General features: G+C 30.2%; 1 protein-coding gene across 2 annotated transcripts in view; it reads right to left on the bottom strand.

Moving 5' to 3' along the window:
- LOC106686817 (alpha-tocopherol transfer protein) overlaps nucleotides 1-11445 on the bottom strand; it is a 191309-nt gene that overhangs the window by 143463 nt on the left and 36401 nt on the right. The window contains exon 1 of one of the 2 annotated variants that reach the window (XM_014430365.3): nucleotides 8599-8617. The exons of the other annotated variant lie outside the window; for it this stretch is intronic. The gene's annotated coding sequence lies outside the window, so the exon portion shown is untranslated. Of the gene's footprint in view, nucleotides 1-8598; nucleotides 8618-11445 lie in introns of those variants that run through there. 2 annotated transcript variants of the gene reach the window in all.

Here is an 11445-nt window from a genome sequence, read left to right on the forward strand (position 1 = left end):
TGTCCTCTTGGAGGATGAGTTGAAGTCCGCCCGCCGTGGCTAAGATGATTCAGCTGTCGAAGATGAAAGAGACGATACGTGTGTGCGGTGAGACGTTAAGAAGTAGTCTGTGTGTTTGCAGTATAAAAAACAACAGAGAGCGGATTTGTTTTGTTTTTTATATCGTATGTCACATAGTCGATTACCGATCATATGTTGGCCGCAACACCTACATAATACAAAAAAATACGAATATTTATACATAATAAACATAAGTAACACAAGGATTGTCAGTAAGAACTTTTGTCCAATATTTCTGTATACAGGTGAATTTCAACATCCAATATTCAGTAACTGGAAATTCGATTGCCTCTGTCGAATACAAAAATAATGATATAACCTAGTTTCTAATGTTGTTTCCTCTTCTATTTCTAATAGTCATTTCAGGCTTCAAAACCTTTTGATGCAGAAATATTAGTGGAGGGATATGAAGGGGTATCAAAGAAACTCAATTCTTTCACCTCATTATATAACATTGATTTGCTGTATTTTCAGCTCGTATACAGTTATAAATTTCTATATTTTATCAGGAGTAAATCACAAAAATTCTCTAACAATAAAGTGCTTACTAATTGGCTTGAAATAAAATTATGTAAATAGTTTTTTGTTTTTTTTCAAACCCCTTATATAATTAGGAGTGACGTTTTTTTATATTCTTAATATAATAGCAATTCGTTTTTTTCCACTCGTATTTTAGTTATTTCCATGATGACAGGCGACATGCAAATCAACTATAGTTGTACCTCAAGTTAAATAACTATTGAAATATGAAATGATATACGATCACTGCTAAATTAACTTTCTACGTCTTTTCAACAAAAATGATAAATTTTATTACAGAAATTATAGCAAGAAGTTGACTTTCAAATGAATAATTCGACATATTTGAAAAAAAAAAAAAAAAAAAAAAACTTTAGTTCAATAACTGAATTACAATAGCAAGAAAAAAAAATCAAACGCCACAGTTCAAAGTAAAACAAAATAATTAATACTTTATAATAATTTTTCAACTTTGATTGCTCAATATCAAAACAAAATTCCTTTTCAATTCTCCTTCCACAGCCTAACTACCATTATTTCAGTTTCAGATATTGGGAGGAATAATGGAATAGTTTATTAGCAGCAATGATTAATTAAATTTAATCGGTAACAATTTTAGCTGCCTGACACAATTTTTTCTCATTTTCTATTAAATTTAGAGCAGTAATTTAAGAAATGGACCATTATATCGTGACCATCCTTTCTTGTTTTGCTCAGTGAGCAGCTATCCTCGGGTTGAAGATAGTGACTGTTTTGTGAAAGTTATGTTTTTTAGCAACTCTCAATTTATGTTGGTTGCCTAAGTTGGGTAACCGGTCAGAGTTTTGCTTTAGGAGTTTTTATGCTTAAGTATGATTTTACACAACCGAGGGAACTTATGCTTCTATATAAGTTGTTCAGAACAAGTGCTGTATCTTTACTCACCCAATAGTTGTTGGCTTTCTGATAAATTAAATTGTTCTTTTAACTAGATGGGCTAGAAGCCCCACGCTCTAATGTCTCTTGGATATTCTGTTATTGTGCTACTCAATTAAATAGTAGTTTTGTAATTTCGTAATTAGAATTTTGTACCCTTAATGAGTGTGAGGTAACTCCTGCAATGATCATTATCTGACATCCATAGGATTCGTTGCCAGCAATTAAGGACAGATTACACGGCATGGTGTGCCATCTAGTCTCAAGTCACACAGCGTTTTTAAGTGTATAGAATGTGAGGAAAGAAATCTTTATTTGCTACAATAAATATTTTAACTTACGTAAATACTTCACATAGTATGTACATAACATAAAGGCCTGATGTGGACCTTAGCCTCTTCTCTAAGCTATCGCCGAGTGTTCCAGTCAATCTCCAGTTTCTTACTCCTATTAATGTTCTGACATCAACGCCACACAATCTTTCCATCAGAGTTTTGGCCATCTCCTAGGTAGATAGAATTTCTCTCTATGATTCGTTGAAGTGCAACATCCATATTCGTTCTGACAATGTGTCAACCCAATGAAGACCCAATCATTATAAACCTGATGATATTAGCTTCCCCAAACAGTGTAATTCCTTCATGTTCTCCAGTAGTCACCAAACCTGATCAGACCAAATATTATTTAAAGGATCTTCCTCTAGAAGATGAGGATTTCATTCTCCTTGGCTTTTTGAGAGCAGGGCGGATCAACGCCGTATATCATCGTTCTTCTAGAGAAAAATTGGCTGGTGTTATTAAAATACAGAAAAATAAGCAATTACGAGTTTTAGAGGCTTTAATCGTTAAAGCATAGAAACTGTTTAAGGTAGCGATATGCTTTATGTGTATATAGTTACTCCAGGACATGTTCAAAAGAAGCCGCTTTAAGCGAGAGTGTGACACCGTAACGTCACCTTAGTTACCTCGGAACTGATCGATTCCGGCCTGAGGGAGTTTACTTTTATTTCGTGGCTGCTTCAAGAAATGATAACTCGAACTACCCACTCTGGTTAGAATAAGGTACCTGAAGGATAACCTCTTGTATATCAAATATAACCATGAAGGAAATAAACAAAAAACTCCAAGGTAGAGCAGTAATAGAAAACATCTCCATAATTGTGTTAGATGAGAGATGATAACGGACGGAATTAAGTAGGTGATCGTAATTGATGAGAAAGACCTTGGTTTTTCAACATTAAACCTTGGTTCATTTCTGCTGCCCATGCTTAAGTACTTTCTATATCTTTTGTAGCATCCTGATATCCACAAGCATCTAAATAGGACGAAAGGATTGGTAAATTTGATGATTATTAGACCAATATTAAGACAAATGCTAATTTGCGCACTTGGTAAATATTAATGATGAAACGGTAGTTGTGACGAGTGAAATTGTATAGTAGTTCCTATGAATAACAACAGAATACGAAGAAGGAAACCACCTAAGAACCAACAGCTAAACATCCTAAGAATAGAATGCAATAGATAGATTGGTAGGTAACATAGGTTGGTTTGATATTGTATGTTTAGTTCTCGATAGGATTCCTTAATTAGATTATTGGATTACAGATTAGAGGAAAGTATGTTGACAATGTTTATCGCTATCAAGGGACTCGAACCATTGGGGTCCATAATATATTATCATTTAAATATTAAACCAATTAAGGAAAATGAGATAGATAAATGTATTTATTTATAATAATGAGTTAATTATGATTTAATTTAGTTTTCTTAATTGTCATACGTACAACACGAAAAACACTAGATAGAGGACTTTTTATATTTAATTTTCACTGTATAGGTAACATAACAAAATTATTAAAATAGAAATAATGCAAGTATAAATCAATGCACTTATCTACCTCTATCCGTAAGCAATATGCTTTCAATTACATAATCATCTAATCGTTTTAATGATAGAAAAGAACCTGAAATAGCTTAGGACGTAAGAGGGGTTCAACGGCATAACAATTTATGATAGCTAACATACTCTACTAGTACGTAATTTAAGTGAAAGTCAATCTAAAGCTTCCACCGTAGGTTAGTTAATGTAACATTGAGATCGCAGGGCATGTCACATGTCACGAAGGAATTGTGACATCGCCTTTTTCAGGGAATAGAAATAAATAAATATTTACACAATATTTGAATAAAAGCTAAAGCAAAGTTCATTAATCATGCAGAAGCGTTCAATATGAACGTCCTGTGTAGTACAGCAGCATTTATAAGTTAAATGCAGATTTTATTACGAAATTAGGATGTTGAATTCTCTTTTTCGGATCAAGAATTTTTATTTTATTTTCAAGTTCATATTAAAAAAGATGATTAAAACATAACTCTATGGCACAGTAAATGCAATGGTAACAGTTGTAAAGTAAAAATAATTATGATAATATCCGTAAAGCATTGGACGTTTTTTTAGATTGATTTGAATCTCAAAGGAAAAATCACTTTAATCTTTAGTCTCTTGAACCACAAACCTCATACTGCAAGACCACAGAGGAGAAGAAAGGAATTTATTTCACCCCAATTTTTGATTAGTTTAATAAAAACTATGTAGAATTACTAATCAAAATTGATGAGTCTGCCAATTATACGTAGGGGGGATGAAAAATGGCAGCTGTTTCAAAAAGTTAAAAATAAAAATTTTTCATTCGGAGCTCTATATCGTTTAAACTACCAGCAACAATAGAACATCTAAGAAAACATCATTTAAAGTAGAGTAAATTTGCTAAAATTTAAGCCCTAATAGAGCTATTTACGTTGAATAGTTCTCGAGATATAGCTTTTTAAAAAGTAACATTTCATAAAAATGTACGAAAAGAACGTACTGAAAGATCAGGAGTTAGTGAATTTATTTTTAAAAATCTATATCTCAAAAACCATTTGACGTACAGATGTATATTAGCATTCAAATTATAAAGCTAGTTTAATGGGCTATAAAGTAGCTTAGTACGATTTTCTTCGTAAGAGTAGTAGTTTTCATGATGTTTGCTAAAATAAATTGATTTATAGTAGTTTGGACAAATTTTCATTTGCCAAATTTATATTCATATGCGAATATCATAAAAATTACTATCCCTACGAAAATAGTTGTCACGAATTACTCTATAATAAGTTAACTTTCCTTTATTTTGAATGCTGCCAGACATATGTGCGTCTTATGGATCTAGAGATATATTTTTTTTCAAAAATCAAACATTTTATATGAATAACTAGAAATTAAAATTTGTGAATTTATTTTGTCAAATATCATAAAAACTACTACTCCTACAACGATAAACGTTATAAACTATTTTATATTAAATTTAACTAGCTTTAATTTGAGTGCTGACTGACATCAATACGTCACATAGTTCCTTCATGAAGACATGGACTTCTCAAAATAAATTATGAAATACTATGATCTGCCGTAATGGTTTCCTACTTTGTGTAACGTGCTAAATATGGCATAGGCTTATGAAAACCACCATACTAAATGAAAGTTTGTGATTTTATACTTCTTGGTATAGTGCTATCCGATAAGCTCATTTAGAATTGTAACTTAATTCTCAGATCTTATATCAAATTTTAAATTATGAATTGAGGGAAAATTAAGAAGGAAGATTATAATATACATGAATATAAAATCATTTATTTATCAATTTAAAACAATTTTGATCCTTTTTTTTCCTCTCAACTTTTATTCTTTAAAATTTCTCCAATGTTTCGGCCCTCAGGCCATTTTCAAGGATACCACCTATAAAATTTTATTTTTATATAACAATTACATTATTTCCTTCAACTACACACTGATTTCTTTGGCCCTACATTCAATATTGATGTCATTTCTTTTTTAAATCTTAAAATTGCAGGCTAATTGCCCTTATTACATCTTTAAAATAAATTAATCATTAAAATAAGATCATAATTACTTCATAAAATTTTGTTTTTAAATAGGTTTCTTACTTACATAACTTTTTTTAAAAATTCATATTTTACATTTAAAACTTTTTTACAAAACACTTTCCTTCCTTCACTTACATTTACAACTTAAAAACAGAACCTACCTTCAACAGGTTAGGACTCTGTTATCACCTTATCATATAACAATAATTTTTTTATCATTAATTTACATTTTTAATATAATTTAATTAACATTAATTTTTAATTATTTAGCTTATTTTACATTATTTTTATTATTTTATATTTAAAATCTATAATTAATTTATTCTTATTTTATTTGTATTTTTTAAGGGAAAATTGAGAAAAAAAATTTCTTCAGAATAATACTTTAATATATTCCTTTCAACATAGTCCCAGGTATATTTTTCCAAAATTTAAAATTTGGTTAGTTTCAAAAAGTAGAAAAATTGAATACCAGTCATGAATATAAAATCATTTATATAATTATTTATTGCTTTATTATATCTCTTCAATTATTGCGAAAATTTGATGTTCTTATTCAGAGTAGCTTAGTTTTTTTTTGTATTTTTGTATAAAAGTTAAGAGTATTTAGTGAGTTTTATTTAACAACGTAAGGTTTCTATGTATTATTATTATAATAAATTAAGCGATAAAGCTGATTATTCGAGGCTTTGGGTCTTTTATACATATTGTGAGTTTTTAAAGCACGATTTTGTGCATTTTGAGTTTTTACTGCACAAAAATCCGGTCTACTGCTAGAGACGAGAACAGCAAATTTTGCACAGTATTAAGATTATTTTATTTCTATAGAAACGCCACTTATATAACCAGGTATTTCAATTATGTAGTTAACCACAATTTGTATGACTAGTATACATCAAACGTGTGAAAAAAACAAGATATTTCCTTGTGGTACTTCAGTGTTTACGTAGCATCGTTGGTAGAACTTCCCAGAATTAAGGGCTTTTACACCGCTTTTCTTCAGTTCCCACAATCGTATGTCCAAAAACTAAAATCTCTGAGATTTCAAGAATTATTAACCCTAATTGCACTACCCCTTATGCGTGACAATCCCATCAGGTCCTTTATGCAATGGAAGTAATAGCCACGTTAATAGTGCATTACGTCTTAGATAACGGGGTAATATCCCTTTCCCATTAATGACATTTTATCACTAAATGGATCTATTGTTATCTAATGTTCAATCTCCGCGTCTGGCATAATCTACTAACCTTGAACAGTGTCCGGCAAACCTAGGAAGGTAAAGACCCAATTTCACAATTAAAACATTGGAAAAATTCATAATGGCCATAGTTATAGCTTTTTTAAAAATAAATTTACTAAATAATCAATCTACCATTAGTTATACATTGATGAAAACAATATATTCATAAATAATTAACTTGTAAGCATTAATCGATTTAATTAATGAAAACAATGCACAATACTTGCATTTCCTAAGAAAGTCTAATAGATCCCACGTTCGCATAGATTATTCGATTACTCTATTTTAATAATGAGTTTTTGGAAAATATTTTCATACACATCTACGTCGAGCCAAATATTTTTTAAAAGGGTTTGAATCCTGCAAGCTCTGCATATTTGAGAATAATTTCATATACCTGTTATAGATTTAGAGGATTGAGCATCTTAAAATTGAAATGCATTTTCCTTTTTCTCAATGCACAATTAAAGTAGTAAAAATTATAAGTTTTGATTTATATTCACCTTGTTAACAAAGTCTAATAAATGCATTTCATAAGCTGCTACCTCAATTTGAAACATATGAAGTTTCAATTCGTTTACTAAGCTTCTGAATTTTTTTCTTCGATGAACGTCTTGAAATTTCTTAAGAAAATATTCCCTCATTTTTCAAATTATTTATTAGAAACATTCATTAGCATATTTTGAAATTTTGAAATTCGTGTGACAATCTGAAAAATGCGATGAAGATTCCATTTCCGTGTTATTGGCCTAAAGAAACTAGTTTTGTTCTGAAAAAAATTGCTTCCTCAAAAGTACATCTGACAAATAAAAAAAAAAAAATCATTACCAAAGAGTTACTCTTATATTCTCTCAGAACCAAATTATAATGCCTACATGAGGTTCAAAAGCCCCAGTTTATCGACGTCCGACGTCGAAGATTTTTGATTCATGATAAATTCGTCAAAATATTTATCAATTTATGTTGTTCTTCGATTCTTCGATGTTAGTAAGCCTCTAATGAAACTTTAAGACAACCTGGTAAATGTAATAATTTGCAGTTCTCACATTTATCCAATGTATATATTTTATAGAACACATTCAATCAATCATTTACACAGATAATAAAAACAAAATATTTATGTTCCAAAAATTTTAGTTCTTTACATTGTATTTATACACATTGTCATAGTAACCAAAACTTTATTAAATACTCCTAAAGAGGCCTCTTGTAAAAATTAGAGTTTTGAGCTAATTTTCTTCAAATCTCGAATAACTTAAAAACTTGCTTGACCGTATGGCGTATTGGTTTCAAATTTATTACGATTTGAAACCCAAATGAGTTCTTCAAACAAGCATTACTTTCTATGATACAACTCTCCAAAAATGGACCGTATTTTTCCAATAAAATATAATGATTGTCTCATGTTTTGTGAAATATTTTCAAAATAATTCGTATTACGAGATAAATCGAATTTGAAGTAAATTTAATTAACATTCCTTTTAGTCCATAAGAGAAATTTGAGACTCAATGGTTCTCATTATAATGGTGAATAACCACAAATATTAACAAATAAGATTTGAGATAAAATTGTTCAAATTGTAATTCTTAATTTTTTTATAAAATTCTAAGACACAGAATAAACTATTGGAAAGCCTAAGTTTGGTTGTTTTTTTTGTGAGCCATACATCCAGTTTACATTGTATATTGTATATTAATTCTTTTTATCATAATTAAAAAAATAATTACAACTTAAACAGTATATTCATTTGTTTCTGTAAAACATGTCAATATTTTTAGTTATCCATAATTTGTCTAGAAAAACGTTCAACATTTACATTCTGTTATAGAATACACAGAAACTGTCACATACCATCCTACTTTGGGTTGAAATCAATCATCGTTTGTTTCAGAACATAATAATTATTGTTAATAATAATTTTTATTATTACTTACTGATTTTAGAAGTGCGCTTTTCAGTTAACAAACTCCAATTTGAATTGATAAATAATAATACTTCTCGTTCCAATGCTTTAACATTTTTTTTTTTTTTTTGTACAGGTATGCCAGAAATACAAAAATATATCATTGCTAAAATTTATATAGTGCTCTTAACCACTCCTTAATGATAAATTGTAATATAATCAGTGTCAAAAATACTAAGAATGATTTTATTGAGTTATCCTATCAACTAAAAGACTTTGATATTGTTTATGTGAAATAAGAAAAGTATTCATTAACTATGTTAACATATAACAGTTAGCAGACGAAAAGCAAAAACTGTGCGAATGTCCGCTCAAACTAATACTAGAACCGATCTTACCTTATCTTAGAAGCGTTCTTTATTCATTCTCTACTATCTCCTACCAATTTCCATAATAAATTATTATGTTTTCTAAAATATTTGGCTTAACTAGTGGGGTGTATAAAAAAAAAAGATGGCTTTTCAACCAAATATATGTATTATTATTTCTTTGATATGAAATACCACTAGTACTCAAAGTATAGTCCATTGCTATCTGCGGTCATTAGCCATCTGCTAACCAATTGATCGATCCCACGCTAATACCATTCTTTGGGATGACGGTCAAAGAACTCTCTTCAAAGAATTCGGACCGCAATTTCAACTTCCGCAAAATTGTCAATTTGAATGGGAATTTTAATCTCCCTAACCACTCACTCCCCTAATTTCTAACCTTGCATCCTCTTCCATTTCTGATAATCCTCCGAGGCACCTGAAAAGGAGATGGCCACGAGACCAGCTAATGTGACGAAAATTGACATTAGAGTGCTACCAATTGGTAGTTGCTCTACATGCCTGTAACACTCCATTTTAACTAAGATAAAATTTATTAAATATATTATGTAATATACAGTTGTAAATTTCAATAAAGATATTAAAAAAAAAAATGGGAATTTTGAATAAAAGGAAATGGGCCATGAAACGAAACAAGTAGTAATCCGATGGTACGAAGTCTGAACTATATGATGTAAGAGTTAAAAATCTCATACCAGGAGGATTTTAAACCTATTAGCTGATTGCTGAGGAGTAAGTTCGTGAGGGACCACTGTTCTGTTCTTTTTCACCTTCCCCATGGAAAGTAGATGGCGACTAACAGTATATTTCGACACACCACACTCCCTGGCAAGTTCGCGAGTACTTGTAGGCGGATTTGACTCAACAACTTCCGGCAGAACCTTATCAATATCCATTAATGGTCGCCAGGAGCCCTTTCTCCTTTCCAACGTCGTTTCTCCGCTGCTAATATTTTTTCAGTGCATTGGTCAAGGACACCTTCCCCTTCACATTTAATAAATAGTTCCTTCGACGACTGTCAATTTTTGTTTCTAGGAAAAAATATTTTTCCTTTTATCTCCTTAAATTAAATATCAAATCCTTTCATAGTTTATATTTATCCGTTTATAATTACTAATAAAAATATGAAATGGTGACTTATTTCAAATTTAATCAAAATTAAAAAAAAATTAAAGGAACTTAAGAAATTTTGTTAAATTCGTCATTTAAGGTCCGTCAGACTAGTTCAATGAGGATTAGAACTTGCCGATTTTAAAAACCATTTGATTGTTTTACATTGAAATACCGAGTTTAACCGGAATCTTTATTGCCGGTTTTAGAAAATGTAAAAATCACTTTATAAAGTGGTACTTCCAATCGGTCCATTTTATCGAAAAATTTACTATGACATCCCAGACATATATCCGCCATAAAGTTGTTATTTCTGTTTCCCAAGTTTTTTTCGTTTTTGAGCTAGGCTGTTTACTCAAGCAGACCATTTCGTGAAATTTGGTTATTTTAACTCAGGGCACATCCGTCCCGGCGGAACTCAGATTCGAAATTTAGAACGATCCAATACTTTCCCTTAGCACGTTATGTGTATTCCATACATAGGTAACGGGAAGTAATTACTTACAATTACTTCAAATTGGTTTCGCAATGTTTTTCTCCTATAAAGAATATATTTGACGATATTTCACAAAATAAGAGATAGTTTCAACATTTTTTTGGAATAAACGCTTAATGTTTGGAGATCCGTATTTCGGAAAATAATTATCACATAGAATTCAATTTGGATTGGAAACATTGTATCAAATTTAAACTTTAAAAAAACTAAAGCTGTTCTGTCAATCACGTACTTCGAAAAATTACACCAAGCAGATCGTATGTCCATGATCTGTTGATAACATTTTAGTGGAAAGTGACAGCAGATCTGATAAAACATGAATCTTTCATCTATCAAAGCTATATCAACAAATTGTTTGTTTCTTAGTTTGTTGTTGTTTCTCATGCTGAGTTATAGCTCTCATTTTGAAGCCTGAGTTTTATAATTTCTATAGTTTTTCTCTATTTATCGTGATCCTATCAATACGAATATATATATATATATATATATATATATATTAATAACTTTTTTCACGACTGTTGTAGGTATACATTTTTATTTTTGGTGTGTCTTGAGGATCAGTCAATAATACAACTTTGTAATAATACATCTTTTGGCGACGTTTCACAACTTTATTGTTTGCCCAGTCATTCCCTACAATGAGAAAAACACAATTTTTTAAAACATACATTCTCTTCAAATAATTTCCACAAAACTACAAGTAGATATGCGATCTCTGACTAATAAATATTACAATCAAAATATTATTTAATACAAATATTACTTACAATTCTCAACTGCGGTGTGTTCTACATTAAAGTTGCGAAACGTTGCCAAAATATGTAGTACTGCAGATTTTTGCTATTGACTGATCCTCAAGACCCACCAAAAAAAAAAAAAA

This window comes from Halyomorpha halys, unplaced genomic scaffold, assembly GCF_000696795.3.
Source record: "Halyomorpha halys isolate HHAL.00 unplaced genomic scaffold, Hhal_1.1 Scaffold881.1, whole genome shotgun sequence".
NCBI lineage: Eukaryota > Metazoa > Arthropoda > Insecta > Hemiptera > Pentatomidae > Halyomorpha > Halyomorpha halys.